This window comes from Denticeps clupeoides, chromosome 10, assembly GCF_900700375.1.
Source record: "Denticeps clupeoides chromosome 10, fDenClu1.1, whole genome shotgun sequence".
Classification (NCBI taxonomy): domain Eukaryota; kingdom Metazoa; phylum Chordata; class Actinopteri; order Clupeiformes; family Denticipitidae; genus Denticeps; species Denticeps clupeoides.
The window spans coordinates 20140951-20159111 of record NC_041716.1 but is presented as its reverse complement, the minus strand read 5'-3'; the positions used below and the strand labels follow the sequence as shown (position 1 = coordinate 20159111).

Below are 18161 nucleotides of genomic sequence, written 5' to 3'. Positions count from 1 at the left end.
GGATGAGTGGACTAGTGAATTTGACATTCATCAAGCATAGGCGTCTAAAGAAGCTCCAAATCTAGGGTTTTCTCTAATGTTTCCCAAAAACAAGGAGATTAATAAACCTTAAGAATTTTCTCTAAAACAGGTTTCCGGTTTCTAAAGAACTTGCGTTCACACGGGAACGTTGTCTGAACTGTTCTTATTCACACAGGGACGCAGAGAACGTCCCGAATGATGGTTCGCCCCCTTCAATATCTGTAAGTTTGGCATCTAGTTCTCCTCCGCGGTGAGTGATTCTCATGTCTTTTCATTAGAAATGTGCACTGTAGAGAGGATTTCTTCTGATTGCTGCAGAAAATAGATACGTGGAAAAGAGCATTATTTTCTGTGTGGACACAAGGCCTGATTGGACAGAAATGTTTCCGTTTTACAGAAAAACATTCTCGCCTTAGAAAACCAATTGCACAAATTGCACAATTTTCTGAGCAAGTCTGTCATGCCCAGTAAGATGCTGCCCTGTTTGCCTGCCCTGTTGGTGATGCTCGTGGTCCATGGCTGTAGCCGCATTTGAAGCATTCCTCAAAAACAAACACCTCGGGTCCCTGCTCCCGTTGCCGCTGCCGGCCATGCCTCGCTCAGCAATGCTGTGCAGGAAAGAAAAAGAGCTTACGAGTCCGGTCTGGCCACAGCAGCATGAAAGCTGCAGCGTCCCAACAGACACCAGCAGAGTAAACAGAAACATTTCAAACGCAGCTTGTTAGAGTTTTGCTGAGATTTTTCTCATGGTCCCAGCAGATGCTGAGTGAAGTTGAACAAATTACAATGTAACACTTTCATTAAGAAAACTGGAGGGTTTTTTTTAGCATAGACTGATCATAAGCATCTTGTAATCAAATGACAGATAATGTGCCATTAGTCACCATGTTGGCAAACAGTTGAGTCGCCTCTGAGGCCCGAGGCTGTTTCGCACCTGCGTTTTTTAAGTTCAGTGGATCTCGGCCTGCTGCTCTGCCGCTGTGAGTCAACATCCGTTTTTTTTCACTGCTTTCAGCACGACATGTAGTACTGGTGGTACTCTGGCCCCCACTAGCAGTGTGCCAGGAGTCTCTGAAATTGTTAATAGTAAAAGTGGAGTGATTGTCATTGTGAAACACTGCAGCACAGCACATGGTGGCACAATGAAATGTGTCCTATGCTTTTAGCCCATCACCTTGAGTGAGCAGTGGGCAGCCATGACAGGCGCACAGGGAGCAGTGTGTGGGGACGGTGCTTTGCTCAGTGGCACCTTAGTGGCACCTTGGCAGCTCGGGATTTGAACCTTTCAGTGTAATGCAGTGTAGTTATAATTCTTAATATCTTCTATATAGTACAGTTATTATCCTGACTTGCTGTGTTTGACTGCAGAATCAACAGTGGATGACAGACATTAATAAATATGTCAGTAGGGGGTCAGTGGTTGGCCTAGTGGGTAAGGAAACCGATCCATAATCAGAAGGTTGCCACCTCAGTGACAGCTGAACTGCCAACATGCCACTTGAGGTGCCACTGAGCAAAGCACCGTCCCCACACACTGCTCCCCAGGCACCTGTCATGGATGCCCACTGCTCACCAAGGGTGATGGGACACGCCTGTTCTTTGTTTCCGGTCTCTGGATACCCTTTCTGTGGAGGATGGACTACTGGACTCCTGGCTCACGGACCCGCTTCCTCAACTCGACTCTTATTCCTGCACGCCCCTTCAGCGTGACTTCCAGTGTATGTATGTGTGTGTGCATGAACATGTCTCGAATGCATAGGTCAGATAACGCACCTCTTATGGTAATCTACAGATGCAGGAACAGAATTTAAAAGGTCAAACAAAGATGTTCTAGCCATTAAGAGTAAGTAATCCATGATGTCTAAGATTAGCCATATGGCATTCGTTGTACTTATCGGACCTGGGTTAGACAGCAGCACCCGACTCCTGCCTCAAAAGATAAAAACATGCAGACAGGCCTGGAAAAGGTACTGATCTCTGCATCAACCAGGAGATTATTAGCCACACACATTATACAACAGCTCTCCAACGAGTGTAAGCCAGATCTGTTGACTCCATGATGCTCATTCGGGGCACGGTGGGGGTCTGGCGCGAAACCAGGCCATATGGATCAGCTGAGAAGCACCGTTCAGGCCAGCTGAAGAATAAGACTGACATTTATAAAGGTTTTTCGCATTTTTTTAATCACTGTCTTCATTATTCCAGCCTGCCATGCTTGTATGACATAGCATGCGCCATGCTTCACCCTGTCCTCAATGACAGAGTAATTATGGAGCGCTCGTAACGAATGGCCAATGGGAACATCGGGCCTTTGCTGAGTAGACACGAGGAGGGGAAGGGACAGATAGGTAGCATGCATATGTCTTTTGACAGATTACCGTACAATGCAGACAGGTCTCATTATTCTCTTTCTTAATCAAGGCATACAGGCTGATTATGCTAATTCCACTTTTCTATGTAGCGCAGCAGAGGTTAGATCTCCTAGCCTCCATCTACTCTCTTTGTGCCGTGAACTTGGTAGACATCATGTTGCTTCCATGTAATGACATATTACAGCAGTGGGGCGGTTTATAAGAAGGAGAGCCAGGTTTCATTATTGTCAGCATGCTCAGATAAATGCATCGAAAACAACTGAAATGATGGGAGGGAAACAGCATTTGTCATCGCCGCATGTCTCCGCAACCTCCCCTGCCCAGCAGCATTGGCGTTTTGAAAATGGATCCACGCGTGGTGGCTGGGGCTCCGTAGCCCAGGGCACATCCATTCATCTGTGACACAATCTGCTGGAGGAATCCATCATTTATGGCACAGCCACACGTCTCCGCGGAGCACAAGGTGCAGGACAGCAGCTGTGCCAGGCCAAGTCGAACAGGGAAGAGTACGGGCTAAAGGCCATCGGAGCAAAACAGCAGCAGCACGGTGACGCAGAAAATGTCAACTCAGCAGGTTGGAGGCTATAAAGCAAGCTTACTGAAGCTGCTGTTGAGGGGCCATCTTAATAAGGACCAACTTTTCAGAGTACAACAACTCTGAGGTTCCAGATCTCATATCTAATTATGATCTATATAACAATAAAGTAATTTTTCTGTAAAAAAAAAAATACAACGCATGTGACAGTTGCGTTTATTGGTCCCGGTCCCAAGCTTGGATAAATGGGGAGGGTTGCCTCAGGAAAGGCATCCGGCATAAGACTTTTGCCAAATCCTTGTGCTGACAACCAGACTGGTTGGTCCACTTTTGAATGGTAGTGTACTAAAATATGTGCTTGGTACAAGTTCAATTAAATGTAAATATTAATGTCAAATGTAACACAAATAATCATCATCACTCTGTGATGCATTTGTTTAATAGTTGTTTTATTTTGTGGTATTTTTATTCCAACCTGAAATTTATCCATCACATTAAATGGGCCAGAACAATCCAGGAAAAGTGCTTTCTAGCAGCGCTACCGAACGTACCTCAGCCTTGACACCCAGTCCTATTACAACGTGAGATCGACTCAGGATCAACAGTATAGCACAATGATAAAATTACCACAAATATCCCTGTATTTAACTGTCAAAATGTTAGAATGAATTTAAATAAAACATGTTGAAGCCTGCCACATTATGTTTAGACCATAATCAATTAAATTAACTGAAAATACAGTTAAATGGAAATTTACATCTCCGTGCTTATTGCAACTCGATATCCTGGTTCCTGAGATGCACCAGCATGAAATGTACCAGAGGGCCACCAAACAGCCACCAACATCATAACTACTGAAGTCAAAAGGATCTTCAAATGGACATACACTGTGGACCATGACACTTGACTAGTTGAAACCTACTCTGCACTGTCCTGTGACATCAAACATGGGCATGGACAGATCCTTTCTCCAATCCTTACTGCATCCTAACCCTCACTCACACACTTTTTTCTTCTTCATGTGTTCAGAAATGGTGAAAGTGACAGTAGGGCCAGTATGTTATTTTGGGGCTAAATAAGAAATAAATTGTTATTGTTGAGGACAGTGGGGTTTAGGCATAACCCTGTCCATACCTTTGTTTCACTCTTAGGAGCACATGGCCAGTATTTGAAGCGGCCAGGAGCTCATGATGTAACCTCTGTTCTGCCTGATCAGCAGTTAAGAGTGAAACAGGGAGGGGATGACTAGTAGCCCTGGTCTCATATCCTTAACCCTCCATATAACCAGTTTGCTCACACACACACAAACCCAAGTTCATTGAAATTCCTTTATTAATTCTTTTTATGTCAAATCCATCCAAGGTACGGCAGCCAGGGCGATTTGCCATGGTATATCTGCCATTAAACAGTCCACACTTCACAGAAAAAAAAGATTTTTGTTGCTGCCATTCATGTTTAATGTGGCATATTGTTCCCACAAATTGTGGGAATTCTGAAAATCTCCAAATGCAAATGAGCAAATGGTTGTCCTCAAAAAAGGAGCTAAAATAGAAATATGACAGTGATTTTCTATATGGATATATTTCTCTAAATCCTTTTACATTTACATTACATTTACAGCATTTATCAGACGCTCTAGTTACAGGGACAGTTCAGGGGGAGTAAGGTAGTAAGTGCGCGCAAATACATGTCACCTGTAGGACTTATACTGTTATACACCCTAGGAATAGCGGGCTGGCACCAACCCTTGTATGTTTTAGAGGGACAGGTTAGCCCAGGGTGTCCATATTACCTGAGTTTATGAAAATAGTTTATTTCTCTCTTTCCTACAGCGCCGGCCTGGGCCCTCGCCACGGTGGTTTTCCATGACATGGTAGCACTAGGAGCACATGGTATTTTTGTTTGCCCCTGCTTCTGCCTTGTTCTCTCCCCTGATCTAGACCAGCGGGTGGTTAACAGTGGGGTTTGAACCTGTAAATTTATGGTCTTCTGGTTCATAGACGAGCATACATAATGCTACATTAGCAAGCATGCCTCACATGCTACATTTTAAGTAGCACCACAAACATCTGGCCCTGCATCCTTGATGTTTTTCATTTAGCTGCGTCCAGTTTTTATATTTCATTACATGCTACTAAGGCTACTTCGCCAAAACATTGCACAGGTCATTACTGTCGACGTGTATTCATATTCACTACCTGTCAAAAGTTTGGACGGACCTACTCATTTATGGGTCTTGAATTTTTTACATAATAGAACAAATCTGAAGACACGGGACACAGAAATAACACACAAGGTTATGTAATAAGAAGTAAAGTAAAAAGAGGCAACTGAAAAAAACAGATTCATCAAACATACTTCACTTTCTTCTGATACAACAAATACAGAATATGTTTCTTGAATTGCATTCTTCAAAATGGCTCCATCTTAGTCTCCATAACTGCCACAGAATGAATTAATTTGGCATTCAAAATATGGAGCTTGTGGAAACTAAAATCGATCATCTAAAAACTTGCTTGCACATTCACAGTTTTGTGATGCCTCCTTATAGGCCTAAACGCCCATTATTTAGAGTCTTTGTATTGTCTATGTATTTCCAATAATTTTTTCTGATATATATCAAGAATAGGGCTTTACAAAATAGCAAATAGTGATTATGATGAAATTTTGATTGATTCCAATGATCAGATTTGGGAATCATTTTTCAATCATATATTAAAGAAATTTGCACAAGAATTGCAAATCAAAGCTTATCTTGCCCTGTGCTGTTTCCATGGAGATCGTAAGCTTACATGTAGATGTCCAGTCAGGTTGCACCCTTGGTTGTTGGAGCCATGCAGGGAGCACAGCAGTGGCAACCAATCACTGTTTCTTGCCCGGAACAACATAGTAGGCTTAACCCAACTGTTTTGGCTGCTTGTGCCGTGCTTTGTAAGCAAAAAAAACAAAAAGAGCAGAATGACCGAATGCAGACTCCAGCGAAAGTGATCTAAACAGAAATATAGTGCTGAACTGTGTAAAGGAATATTACTTTGCGTTATATGTTAGCTCATTTCACTCGCTCCACTATTTGAATAATGTGAATTAGTGTGTGTGACTTATTTGTTAACATTTTTCTGTATTTATCTTATGTGTATGTCAAGTTTCAGTCCAGATGTTCTTAAACTGGCAGTACCAGAAAAAAACTTATGGCTAATATGGGCAAATATACATATATAATTTTTTTGCTTATGTTATTGGAAACATGGTTAATAATCCCAATCTTACACTTTTTTCAGAGCACCCTGTCACAGCCACCCATACCCCAGGTGTCACACAGTTCTGCCTTCTACTTCTGGTTGTTCTATTTGTAGACATGTGCCGCTTTAGGTGGATTTAATTAGCACCTTCTCTATTAATTGTGACTACATATTTTTTCTCAGCTCCAAGCTTGTCCAAGTTGTCCACATTTTTCACCTCATCACTGAGCCAAGCTTGTATTGCAGTTGGGGAGAATTTAAAAAATGCCATTACCTCGACAGGTTATTTAAATTTACTAAACTTATAACATTTCTGTCTGCTTCTGCAATAACATGTGCAGAGGACATAAGCTCGATTCAGGTCCCACTAAATATATTACACACCAATAAAACCCAAGCAAATGAAGAAATCAAAGGGTCCAATCATTTATCCCTGGAGTAAAACCACAGGTTTTAAAAAGTGAATACTGAGAATGTGCACCAGGATAATTTGTTCATTCATCTACAGATTGCTATCATACACCGCTTCACAATTCAGCATGACAGAAGTAAAACAGTCATCGCCTTTAATAAAGCTCACTTGAATCTGTGCTCGGTACTAGGACACGATTAGCTTCTAACATCTATTCCTGAAATAATAAGAGCGCATAAAGAGTGCCCTTGACTGTGCCAATTAAAAGGAAACAATTCCACACAAGCACACAGTTTCACCATTAAAAAGTGTACAAGATTGCAAAACTGTGCTATTTATGAACAATAGAGAATAAGGACCAGATCATCGTCGATGACCATGACATGATGGGGAGCCTTTCCTCTTTCAAATTTCTCTGTGAGGCTTTCTTCCTGTGCACATCCAAGGTTACATATGACAGAATGAAAGGCAAATGTGCTCCCATCTGAAAGAGTAAAATAAGAAAGCACACTTTGTAAATTCCAGTTACCATAGTAACGCAAACATGTGCTGTCATGAGCAGAATACAATTTTTTTCTGGCGGGAGGAGCCTGAAAATATTCCAAACTTAAAATGTAGCAGGTACCACACAGGAAATGGATGTTAAGGGATTTAAATTGCAAAATTTTGAAAAATGCAAAATTACCGAAACATTTTATCATGAGTTCCAGTCACAGTCCCTTAAGTGGGGGATTTTTTGTTCTAGGGAGCACCTTCTTTTTGGAAACAGAACATAAAGTATTCTGTAGAGACACCCAAGTGCTCAAAACCTTGTCTGGAACATTCTCATAGAGGCGGTGGGGGAGAGAGCAACGCTGGAGAACCATGAGTTTAGGATTCAATGATAAGTGAGACAGCACATCCTAATCAGAGCCTCCGACAGTCGAACTCAGCATGGGTCTCTCTGAGGTTAATGAGAATCTTTCAACAAAATCAGCATGAACGACTCTGTAATGAAGATTTAGGTGCAAATATCCCGTAAATTTCAGTTGCTCTTTACAGTACAATAGAATAAAAAAGAAGCAGGGTGGTGTGCTGCCAGGGAAGGTGCGAGTTAATCTGTTAAACTCTCTCAGAAGTACACTCCTGACACTGCAGTGGAATGCCCTTAGAAATCAGTCTCCGCTGACCTCAAAAAAAAATGCAACAAAGCCCAGGCAGCACTGCAGCTCAGTAACAGCATGTGCACGTCATTCAAATGAAATTCAGTAAAGCAGGAGGCAACTGCTGAGTCATGGGAGCCCTGCCAAGCACCACGCCCCTATATACAGGGAGTGCAGAATTATTAGGCAAGTTGTATTTTTGAGGAATAATTTTATTATTGAACAACAACCATGTTCTCAATTAACCCAAAAAACCCATTAATATCAAAGCTGAATGTTTTTGGAAGTAGCTTTTAGTTTGTTTTTATTTTTAGCTATTTTAGGGGGATATCTGTGTGTGCAGGTGACTATTACTGTGCATAATTATTAGGCAACTTAACAAAAAACAAATATATACCCATTTCAATTATTTATTTTTACCAGTGAAACCAATATAACATCTCCACATTCACAAATATACATTTCTGACATTCAAAAACAAAACAAAAACAAATCATTGACCAATATAGCCACCTTTCTTTGCAAGGACACTCTAAAGCCTGCCATCCATGGATTCTGTCAGTGTTTTGATCTGTTCACCATCAACATTGCGTGCAGCAGCAACCACAGCCTCCCAGACACTGTTCAGAGAGGTGTACTGTTTTCCCTCCTTGTAAATCTCACATTTGATGATGGACCACAGGTTCTCAATGGGGTTCAGATCAGGTGAACAAGGAGGCCATGTCATTAGTTTTTCTTCTTTTATACCCTTTCTTGCCAGCCACGCTGTGGAGTACTTGGACGCGTGTGATGGAGCATTGTCCTGCATGAAAATCATGTTTTTCTTGAAGGATGCAGACTTCTTCCTGTACCACTGCTTGAAGAAGGTGTCTTCCAGAAACTGGCAGTAGGACTGGGAGTTGAGCTTGACTCCATCCTCAACCCGAAAAGGCCCCACAAGCTCATCTTTGATGATACCAGCCCAAACCAGTGCTCCACCTCCACCTTGCTGGCGTCTGAGTCGGCCTGAAGCTCTCTGCCCTTTAACAATCCAGCCACGGGCCCATCCATCTGGCCCATCAAGACTCACTCTCATTTCATCAGTCCATAAAACCTTATAAAAATCAGTCTTGAGATATTTCTTGGCCCAGTCTTGACGTTTCAGCTTGTGTTCAGCCTTTCTTACCTTGGCCATGTCTCTGAGTATTGCACACCTTGTGCTTTTGGGCACTCCAGTGATGTTGCAGCTCTGAAATATGGCCAAACTGGTGGCAAGTGGCATCTTGGCAGCTGCACGCTTGACTTTTCTCAGTTCATGGGCAGTTATTTTGCGCCTTGGTTTTCCACACGCTTCTTGCGACCCTGTTGACTATTTTGAATGAAACACTTGATTGTTCGATGATCACGCGTCAGAATCTTTGCAATTCAGAAGTGCTGCATCCCTCTGCAAGATATCTGACTATTTTTTACTTTTCTGAGCCTGTCAATTCCTTCTTTTGACCCATTTTGCCAAAGAAAAGGAAGTTGCCTAATAATTATGCACACCTGATATAGGGTGTTGATGTCATTAGACCACACCCCTTCTCATTACAGAGATGCACATCACCTAATATGCTTAATTGGTAGTAGGCTTTTGAGCCTATACAGCTTGGAGTAAGACAACATGCATGAAGTGGATGATGTGGATAAAATACTTATTTGCCTAATAATTCTGCACTCCCTGTAGAAAGATGTAAGTATAAGTAAATATACAGACCCTGTATATAAGGAGAAACAGGAGGTAACCTTTCTCCTTATGATGGCATAAGGGGACAAATTCCAGATTCAACCATCTGAGCTGAGCTGAGATGCAGAATGACCAAAGCACTCTTTACACCTAACGCCATTTCTAGCCACTGCAGATCCATAGATTAGGGGAAGATGTATTAATAATAACTAATAAAGTGAAATTCTCATGTAATTACTTTTAATTATCTGCATTATGAAAGATTATCAGTATTCATTCAGGAAGCAACACTAGATGGTTGTCAACAAGAAAACAAACTTTTATTTGTGACCAAAAGTTTTGTCAATGACACAAATAGGTTTGCTGCTGTGGTATTTTTAGATGTTTTTTTCAGTTGTTTCTGTGGTGTACTGAAGTATAATTATAATTTATTGACAATTACATCTGTCAAGGCTAATACCACCTCCAGCCCACCAGAGAGCGCCAGACCAGCCGGGGAGACAGCGACTCGGAAGCGGATGTGAGAGCTGGCAGCGGCAAGTATGAAAGCCACGCCCAACTGATTAGAACTTATGACCACGACCTTAGTCTGTCCATTGGGAAGACCTGGAATGAACTGTAACTGAATGTTATTAAAATCACATTTAGAATCAGCTGAGTTTGCCAAGTTTGCGTGGAACTGATCGGAGTGGTACGGATTTGACACTGACAGCCCCTTTGCTTTAGCTAAGTCCCGCCTCAACAGGAAATACTGGTAGTGGGCTGCAGCAGATCGATCCCGAATGTCGATACTATTGATAGCAAGTTGGTAACAGTATTTGGTCGATAATAGCACAATTGTATTCATGTTTTCGCTCTTCCATTTCTGTACCATGTTCGAAGTAGACGTGCCGGTAGAATACTGCTAAATAAATCAATGGGACTCAGTGACGTCACAGAAAGGGGTTGTACCCAAGACAACCCAGAAAATCTCATGGTGCCGCCGGACACACACTTTTTTATTTATTTTTATATTTAGTTTTCGTATAAAGTATCAGTGTCAGATCGAGAAGGAAATCCAAGGTATCGCACATCTTGCAAGGTAGGAACTAGACATGATGGCTGCATGCACATGCAGTTAATATTGTCATTAACATTTCATAAAAACACAATAACAACAAATACAACAATGTTAGTGCAGTGCCACTATACAACTGAATCTGAATTGCACTGAAAACTGTCCTTGAGATTTGAGAAAGATGTAATATAGCGCATTATTATTATTGCTGTTGTTATTGAAAGCGGACAATATGGTTCCACACCGTGCAGGTGCCACGTCCGTATCTTTATTCTGCTGTGTGCCTGTACCTGGACAGCAGTAACAGTAAAAATACCAGCTCGGTGTTATAAAACACAATCTGTCTCTCAGACACATGATCTCAGATCATAACTTCAACAAAAGTCATCCAGGATGGCAGGGTTAAAACCACGGCTCTCGCCCTCAATGCAGGTGGTGCACAGAAGCGATGGGGGGGGGGGCGGAGTTACAGTGCAGTCACCCGCTCCAACACTCAACCTGCACACAGATGATTTAAGACACGACGCAGTGCTGGCTGCGCACAGACACACACACAAAGCATAATTACACAGCGCCAAGGAGGCGTGAGTGGGCTGACAGTCATGGCAACCTTCTAAACTGGCTTCTCCCTGAGCAGCACGGACGCTCGTCATACGGCCTGAAACAAAGGCCGCTGGCATTGTCACGCTGAGAAAATGACACTTCGGACGCGAAGCTGAAGTGGACGTTTGAATCAACCCTGTATTCAACAGACCAAATACTCTTTGTTTTGTTTTTTTTCCAACATCGGGTTTCCAATGTCACTCTTTCATTCTTAAATCCACAAACTGTGGTCACATGTCCCTGATGAGCCATAAAAAAAGGAATGATGCTTTTTTTGTCAATATTGTGAAAATATATATATATATATATATATATATATTATTTATTTTTTTTTATTTTTTTTTTTGGAAACAAAGAAGCTGCAAATTGTTCATAAATTAAATGTATGATGTACTTTCTTAAAATTTCATGATACAGGCCTGAAACACTCCCAGCAGTATCTTAACAAAGAATCATTAACCAGCCTAATAAATCATTCACAGGATCGTTATAGTCTCCACTTCTGACCACGGGCATAATTCATCTGCCAGATCACAAAAAAGGATATAATCCGACACAACAGAATAATAATGTGTTTTAAACTAACCATTAACAAGGTTAGTTTAAAGGTTGCTGGTTTAAAGGTTGTTGGTTCGACAACCTTTGCTACTGAGATGCCACTGAGTAAAGCACTGTCCCCACACCCTGCTCCCCAGGCACCTGTCATGGCTGCCCACTGCTCACCAAGGGTGATGGTTAAAAGCAGAGGACACATTTCGTTGTGTCACCGTTTGCTGTGCTGCAGTGTTTCACAATGACAATCACTTCCTTTCAACAACATACAGAAATTGGGTGGTAGTAGCCTAGAAATGAAGCTAGGAAATTAAACTCTTATATACAGTATATATAATTTCAGCATGAATCATAAAGCATTCATCACATATGTTTGATAATAAAACACCAACATTTTACATTAGTTGAAAATTATTATTCATTCTCAACTAAAGCTCAATTAGACGTTTCCCCCCAAAAGAAATTAATAATGCACTAAACTGCATCTCTGCGGATGCTGCACTAGGGTTGTTTAGTCTTGTGTAGTGTAGTATTGTGTTGTGCAGGGTTGAGTATTGCAGGGTTGTGTAGTGTTGCGTAGTGTAATATTGTGTTGTGCAGGGATGAGTATTGCAGGGTTGTGTAGTGTTGTGTAGCGTTGTGTAGTGTATTACAGTGTAGTGTTTTGTAGTGTAGGGTCGTGTTGTGCAGGGTTGTGTAGTGGTGTGTAGTGTAGTATCGTGTTGTGCAGAGTTATGTATTGCAGTGTAGTCTAGTATTGGGTACTGTTGTGCAGTGTTGTGTTTTGCAGGGTTTTGTAGTGTTGTGCAGTGTCGCCCTCCTCCTCTTTGTCTCCCAGCATCTCTGTTTGGTAAACAGGCTCAGTGTGCTGTGCAGGGTTGTGTATTGTTGAGTAGTGTTGTGTTGTGCAGGGTTGTGTAGTGTTGTGTAGTGTCATGTTGTGCAGGGTTGTGTAGTGTTGTGTCGTGCTGTGCAGGGTTGTGTATTGTTGTGCAGGGTTGTGTAGTGTTGAGAAGTGTCGTGTTATGCAGGGTTATGTAGTGTAGTGTCGTGCTGTGCAGGATTGTGTAGTGTTGTGTAGTATTGTGCAGCGTCGCCCTCCTCCTCTGAGTCTCCCAGCATCTCTCTGTTCGGTAAACGGGCTCCCTGTGCTGTGCAGGGTTGTGTAGTGTTGTGTTGTGCAGGGTTGTGTAGTGTTGTGTAGTATTGTGCAGCGCCTCCCTCCTCCTCTGAGTCTCCCAGCATCTCTCTGTTCGGTAAACGGGCTCCCTGTGCTGTGCAGGGTTGTGTAGTGTTGTGTAGTATTGTGCAGCGCCTCCCTCCTCCTCTGAGTCTCCCAGCATCTCTCTGTTCGGTAAACGGGCTCCCTGTGCTGTGCAGGGTTGTGTAGTGTTGTGTTGTGCAGGGTTGTGTAGTGTTGTGTAGTATTGTGCAGCGCCTCCCTCCTCCTCTGAGTCTCCCAGCATCTCTCTGTTCGGTAAACCGGCTCCCTGTGCTGTGCAGGGTTGTGTAGTGTTGTGTTGTGCAGGGTTGTGTAGTGTTGTGTAGTATTGTGCAGCGCCTCCCTCCTCCTCTGAGTCTCCCAGCATCTCTCTGTTCGGTAAACCGGCTCCCTGTGCTGTGCAGGGTTGTGTAGTGTTGTGTTGTGCAGGGTTGTGTAGTATTGTGCAGCGCCTCCCTCCTCCTCTGAGTCTCCCAGCATCTCTCTGTTCGGTAAACGGGCTCCCTGTGCTGTGCAGGGTTGTGTAGTGTTGTGTTGTGCAGGGTTGTGTAGTGTTGTGTAGTATTGTGCAGCGCCTCCCTCCTCCTCTGAGTCTCCCAGCATCTCTCTGTTCGGTAAACCGGCTCCCTGTGCTGTGCAGGGTTGTGTAGTGTTGTGTTGTGCAGGGTTGTGAAGTGTTGTGTAGTATTGTGCAGCGCCTCCCTCCTCCTCTGAGTCTCCCAGCATCTCTCTGTTCGGTAAACGGGCTCCCTGTGCTGTGCAGGGTTGTGTAGTGTTGTGTTGTGCAGCGTTGTGTAGTGTTGTGTAGTATTGTGCAGCGCCTCCCTCATCCTCTGAGTCTCCCAGCATCTCTCTGTTCGGTAAACGGGCTCCCTGTGCTGTGCAGGGTTGTGTAGTGTTGTGTTGTGCAGGGTTGTGTAGTGTTGTGTAGTATTGTGCAGCGTCGCCCTCCTCCTCTGAGTCTCCCAGCATCTCTCTGTTCGGTAAACGGGCTCCCTGTGCTGTGCAGGGTTGTGTAGTGTTGTGTTGTGCAGGGTTGTGTAGTGTTGTGTAGTATTGTGCAGCGTCGCCCTCCTCCTCTGAGTCTCCCAGCATCTCTCTGTTCGGTAAACGGGCTCCCTGTGCTGTGCAGGGTTGTGTAGTGTTCTGTTGTGCAGGGTTGTGTAGTGTTGTGTAGTATTGTGCAGCGTCGCCCTCCTCCTCTGAGTCTCCCAGCATCTCTCTGTTCGGTAAACCGGCTCCCTGTGCTGTGCAGGGTTGTGTAGTGTTGTGTTGTGCAGGGTTGTGTAGTGTTGTGTAGTATTGTGCAGCGCCTCCCTCCTCCTCTGAGTCTCCCAGCATCTCTCTGTTCGGTAAACCGGCTCCCTGTGCTGTGCAGGGTTGTGTAGTGTTGTGTTGTGCAGGGTTGTGTAGTGTTGTGTAGTATTGTGCAGCGCCTCCCTCCTCCTCTGAGTCTCCCAGCATCTCTCTGTTCGGTAAACGGGCTCCCTGTGCTGTGCAGGGTTGTGTAGTGTTGTGTTGTGCAGGGTTGTGTAGTGTTGTGTAGTATTGTGCAGCGTCGCCCTCCTCCTCTGAGTCTCCCAGCATCTCTCTGTTCGGTAAACCGGCTCCCTGTGCTGTGCAGGGTTGTGTAGTGTTGTGTTGTGCAGGGTTGTGTAGTGTTCTGTAGTATTGTGCAGCGCCTCCCTCCTCCTCTGAGTCTCCCAGCATCTCTCTGTTCGGTAAACGGGCTCCCTGTGCTGTGCAGGGTTGTGTAGTGTTGTGTTGTGCAGGGTTGTGTAGTGTTGTGTAGTGTTGTGTAGTATTTTGCAGCGCCTCCCTCCTCCTCTGAGTCTCCCAGCATCTCTCTGTTCGGTAAACCGGCTCCCTGTGCTGTGCAGGGTTGTGTAGTGTTGTGTTGTGCAGGGTTGTGTAGTGTTGTGTAGTATTGTGCAGCGCCTCCCTCCTTCTCTGAGTCTCCCAGCATCTCTCTGTTCGGTAAACGGGCTCCCTGTGCTGTGCAGGGTTGTGTAGTGTTGTGCTGTGCAGGGTTGTGTAGTGTTGTGTTGTGCAGGGTTGTGTAGTGTTGTGTAGTATTGTGCAGCGCCTCCCTCCTCCTCTGAGTCTCCCAGCATCTCTCTGTTCGGTAAACGGGCTCCCTGTGCTGTGCGCGCTCCCGCCGCTGACTGGCTGAGCCACACCCCGGCTTCCATTCAGCGGCATCCCGACCCCCGGAGCCTCATCGCCCGCAGCAGCGTCATCCAGAGACGCGCTCAGCCGCCAGCGGGGGTCAGATGAGCGGCTGGAAGAGGGGGAGGTTGCGCGAAACTGCAAACGGCAACCAGTCCCAACGTGAAGCGTCCGGCGCGCGTCGCCGGTGAAAGGGGCTTCACCTGACGGACACGGTCGCGGGGCGAGTCGGTGTCCAGGAGCGCTTCGCGTTTACGCTCTTTTCCCTCATTCACGGTTCCGAAGCACCTCGCGGCCCGCAGAACTGCCCGCAACACCGGCCAACGGAGCCCCGCGCGCCGAAGCGTCGAATTCGGTGTTGTCGACCGCATTCCGGCGCCACCCCCCACGCACACAAGCACACCCATCCACGGTTAGCGAGAGGAAACGTTAAAAAAGGAATAAAGATGAGGAGTACCTGCCTTTCCGCGGGCGACCCTCACTTCCTCCTCCGGATGGAGAACATTGACGCGTGAGGAGAGGAGCGCGCCGCCTCCGCCCCGCGAGAGGAGGAGGAGGAGGAGGAAGAGGAGGAAGAGGAGACGGGACTCCCTGCTCTTCACGTGTCATCGGGAATCTCATGGCACTCTCGAATTATTTGACAGATGGTCGCTGTAAAATTGAAATTAAAACATATATGTTGTCGCGTATTCGTTTCATAATGAATATGGGAGATGTGTGAATGGCGCAGATGATCAGCCATTCATGTTTCATTCCCTCAAATATAACAGTTACCCACGAAAAGTATATATACATTTTTATATTTACTTGAGTCCACCTGTTCTTGGCTGTAACAGTAACACTTTTTACAGTTTATTACCATCTTTATTCACAGTTAATTACTTTTATGGACAATTTTTCACATTTCCGTTAAATACCGAAAACATCTAGAATTGCGCATAACAGAGTGCCATTTCGCTTGACCTTTGCTTTGACCTTTCTTATTGAGGTTCAGCAGCGTATGCTACCAGCTCTACTGAAGGTGGAACTCCATGTTTCACATTTATCTGCAAATGAAATGTTATAGTTGTGCTGCCCAGTGCCACATCCTTGCATGTGGCCATATAAAGGTGAGACACAGCTAAAAGGTCCATTTTTAACACCCATGAGCCTGGTGTCTGGATCCGGGTTTGGGGGTTTCAGGGGTTTCATGTTGGTCCTGTGTTACTGCCTGTATAAAGCTGCCCTGTTTGTGTCTGTTCTCTGTGGGTTTGTTGTTTGGTGATATGTGCCATGTCCCCTGTCTCGGGATGCTGTGCGTATTTGTCCTCCTCCTGTCCAGCCGCTGGGACACCAGGGCTTTCCAAACCTGGTTCTGGAAGTTCCCTGACAGCCCTACTTAAATAGGATGAGCTTGTGGCTAATTATCTAATGTTTCGTGTGGCAGATTGGAATGGGGAAGTGTTGAACAGAAGGTTGGAATTGGGAAAATGCGACATGGAAAGGCCTCAGAGGCAGGACTGGAATGAATTTTTTATTAACATTAAAAAATAACAATACACAATTCCACTTTTCCTGTTACAATATGAAAGTGAAGTGATTGTCATTGTGAAACAGCACCGGGTGACACAGCAGTATGCATCCTCTGCATTTAACCCATCAGGCGCAGTGTGCTTTGTTCAGTGGCACCTTTGCAGTTTGGGATTTGAACCGGCAACCAGGCCACCACCGATGAAGTTTGAATTGGCTTTAGTGTAATATGGTACATGTTCCAGTTCGCTCACTTTTCATAACTGCAGGAGCCCATGCTCCTGGTGCGGTGGGCAGAGACTCTCCCAGGACCAGCAGGGAACACACACACACACCATTCATTCACAAACCCATACCTACGGACAATTTATAACCCCCAGTTTTCCTTTGGACGGCAGTAGGAGCCGCTGGACTCGAACTCAGTGTAACTCAGTGTATTCCATTAGGACCAAAAAGCCTGCTTTAATTTCAGAAAACATCTGTAATAGATATTTGGCAAATGCTTTTTATGCCATTACATGTTAATCCGCTTTAATGACTCAAAGCAGAATGTTGTAAAATTTGGCTGCACAAATGAACCCAAGGAAGTCATAATTAGCCCAGGAGCAGAAATCAGTGCTGCCCCAGCCATGGCCAGAAGAAGGCAGGTAATTACCTCTCTCGGTTTGCAGGATGGAAGTATTTTTCTGCAGCTCTGCATTAGAGGACGACAGGTTGCTGCCTGCCATATCAGCAGAAGCACACAGTCAGGCAGCGAGGGACTGGAGGTGGCTGGTGTGAGTCATGGGGATGCACCACCTCGCTGTGGGGGTCCAGGGAAAAAAACAATGCAGGAGAAGGGCGGTGCGGAACGTTCCGGAGCCATTGAGCATCATTGCTGCTTTATGTGTGTGTTTTATGGCCATGTTCTAGCATAATTGCTACGGACAGTCATTATAATTGCCGCTTCTCAGTAAGGTTTCTTCGCTCTGTATTCCATATTCCACCTCTGCAGCACAGTGTTGTTATTTGTTAGATATTACAGTGGGCATAGAATATACCAAAAAATCACCAGGATCAATATTTCAGTATTTATCTAATGAGTTGATATATTTGTGTGCTGTGTACATTAATTTAAGTGAAGTGATTGTCACTTGTGATACACAGCAGCACAGCATACGATGCACACAGTGAAATTTGTCCTCTGCATTTAACCCATCACCCTGAGTGAGCAGTGGGCAGCCATGACAGCCGCCCGGGGAGCAGTGTGTGGGGACGGTGCTTTGCTCAGTGGCACCTCAGTGGCACCTTGGCGGATCGGGATTCGAACCTTCTGATTAACCGCTAGGCAACCACTGCCCCATTTTGATAATTCACTGTAATTTTCTGCATAGAATTTCAGTGTCGTTGTTGTTAAGCTATGTACTGCATGTAGTTAAAACTATCTTGAGATATTTTGTGTGTGTGTGTGTGCGAGAGAGAGAGAGAGAGAGGAATAGTGAGAATCAGTAGGGGTGAAGTTTAATGTGCTTTATCTGCTATCACCCACTGGGTGGCAATGATGAGCCACAATGAGTCTCAATGAGTCTCAAATCCCTCTGGCACAGAGGATAATTCATTCAAATTTAATATTTACTGTGTGCG

General features: G+C 44.6%; 1 protein-coding gene across 7 annotated transcripts in view; it reads right to left on the bottom strand.

Moving 5' to 3' along the window:
* Positions 1 to 15621, bottom strand: part of LOC114797777 (band 4.1-like protein 1) — a 40305-nt gene extending 24684 nt beyond the window's left edge. For 2 of the 7 annotated variants that reach the window (XM_028992839.1, XM_028992844.1), the window contains exon 1: positions 15487 to 15570. The gene's annotated coding sequence lies outside the window, so the exon portion shown is untranslated. Of the gene's footprint in view, positions 1 to 15486 lie in introns of all 7 variants that reach the window. The other 5 variants (XM_028992841.1, XM_028992843.1, XM_028992842.1 and 2 more) reach the window with 5 other exon arrangements.
* Between the last annotated feature and the right edge of the window lie 2540 nt (positions 15622 to 18161).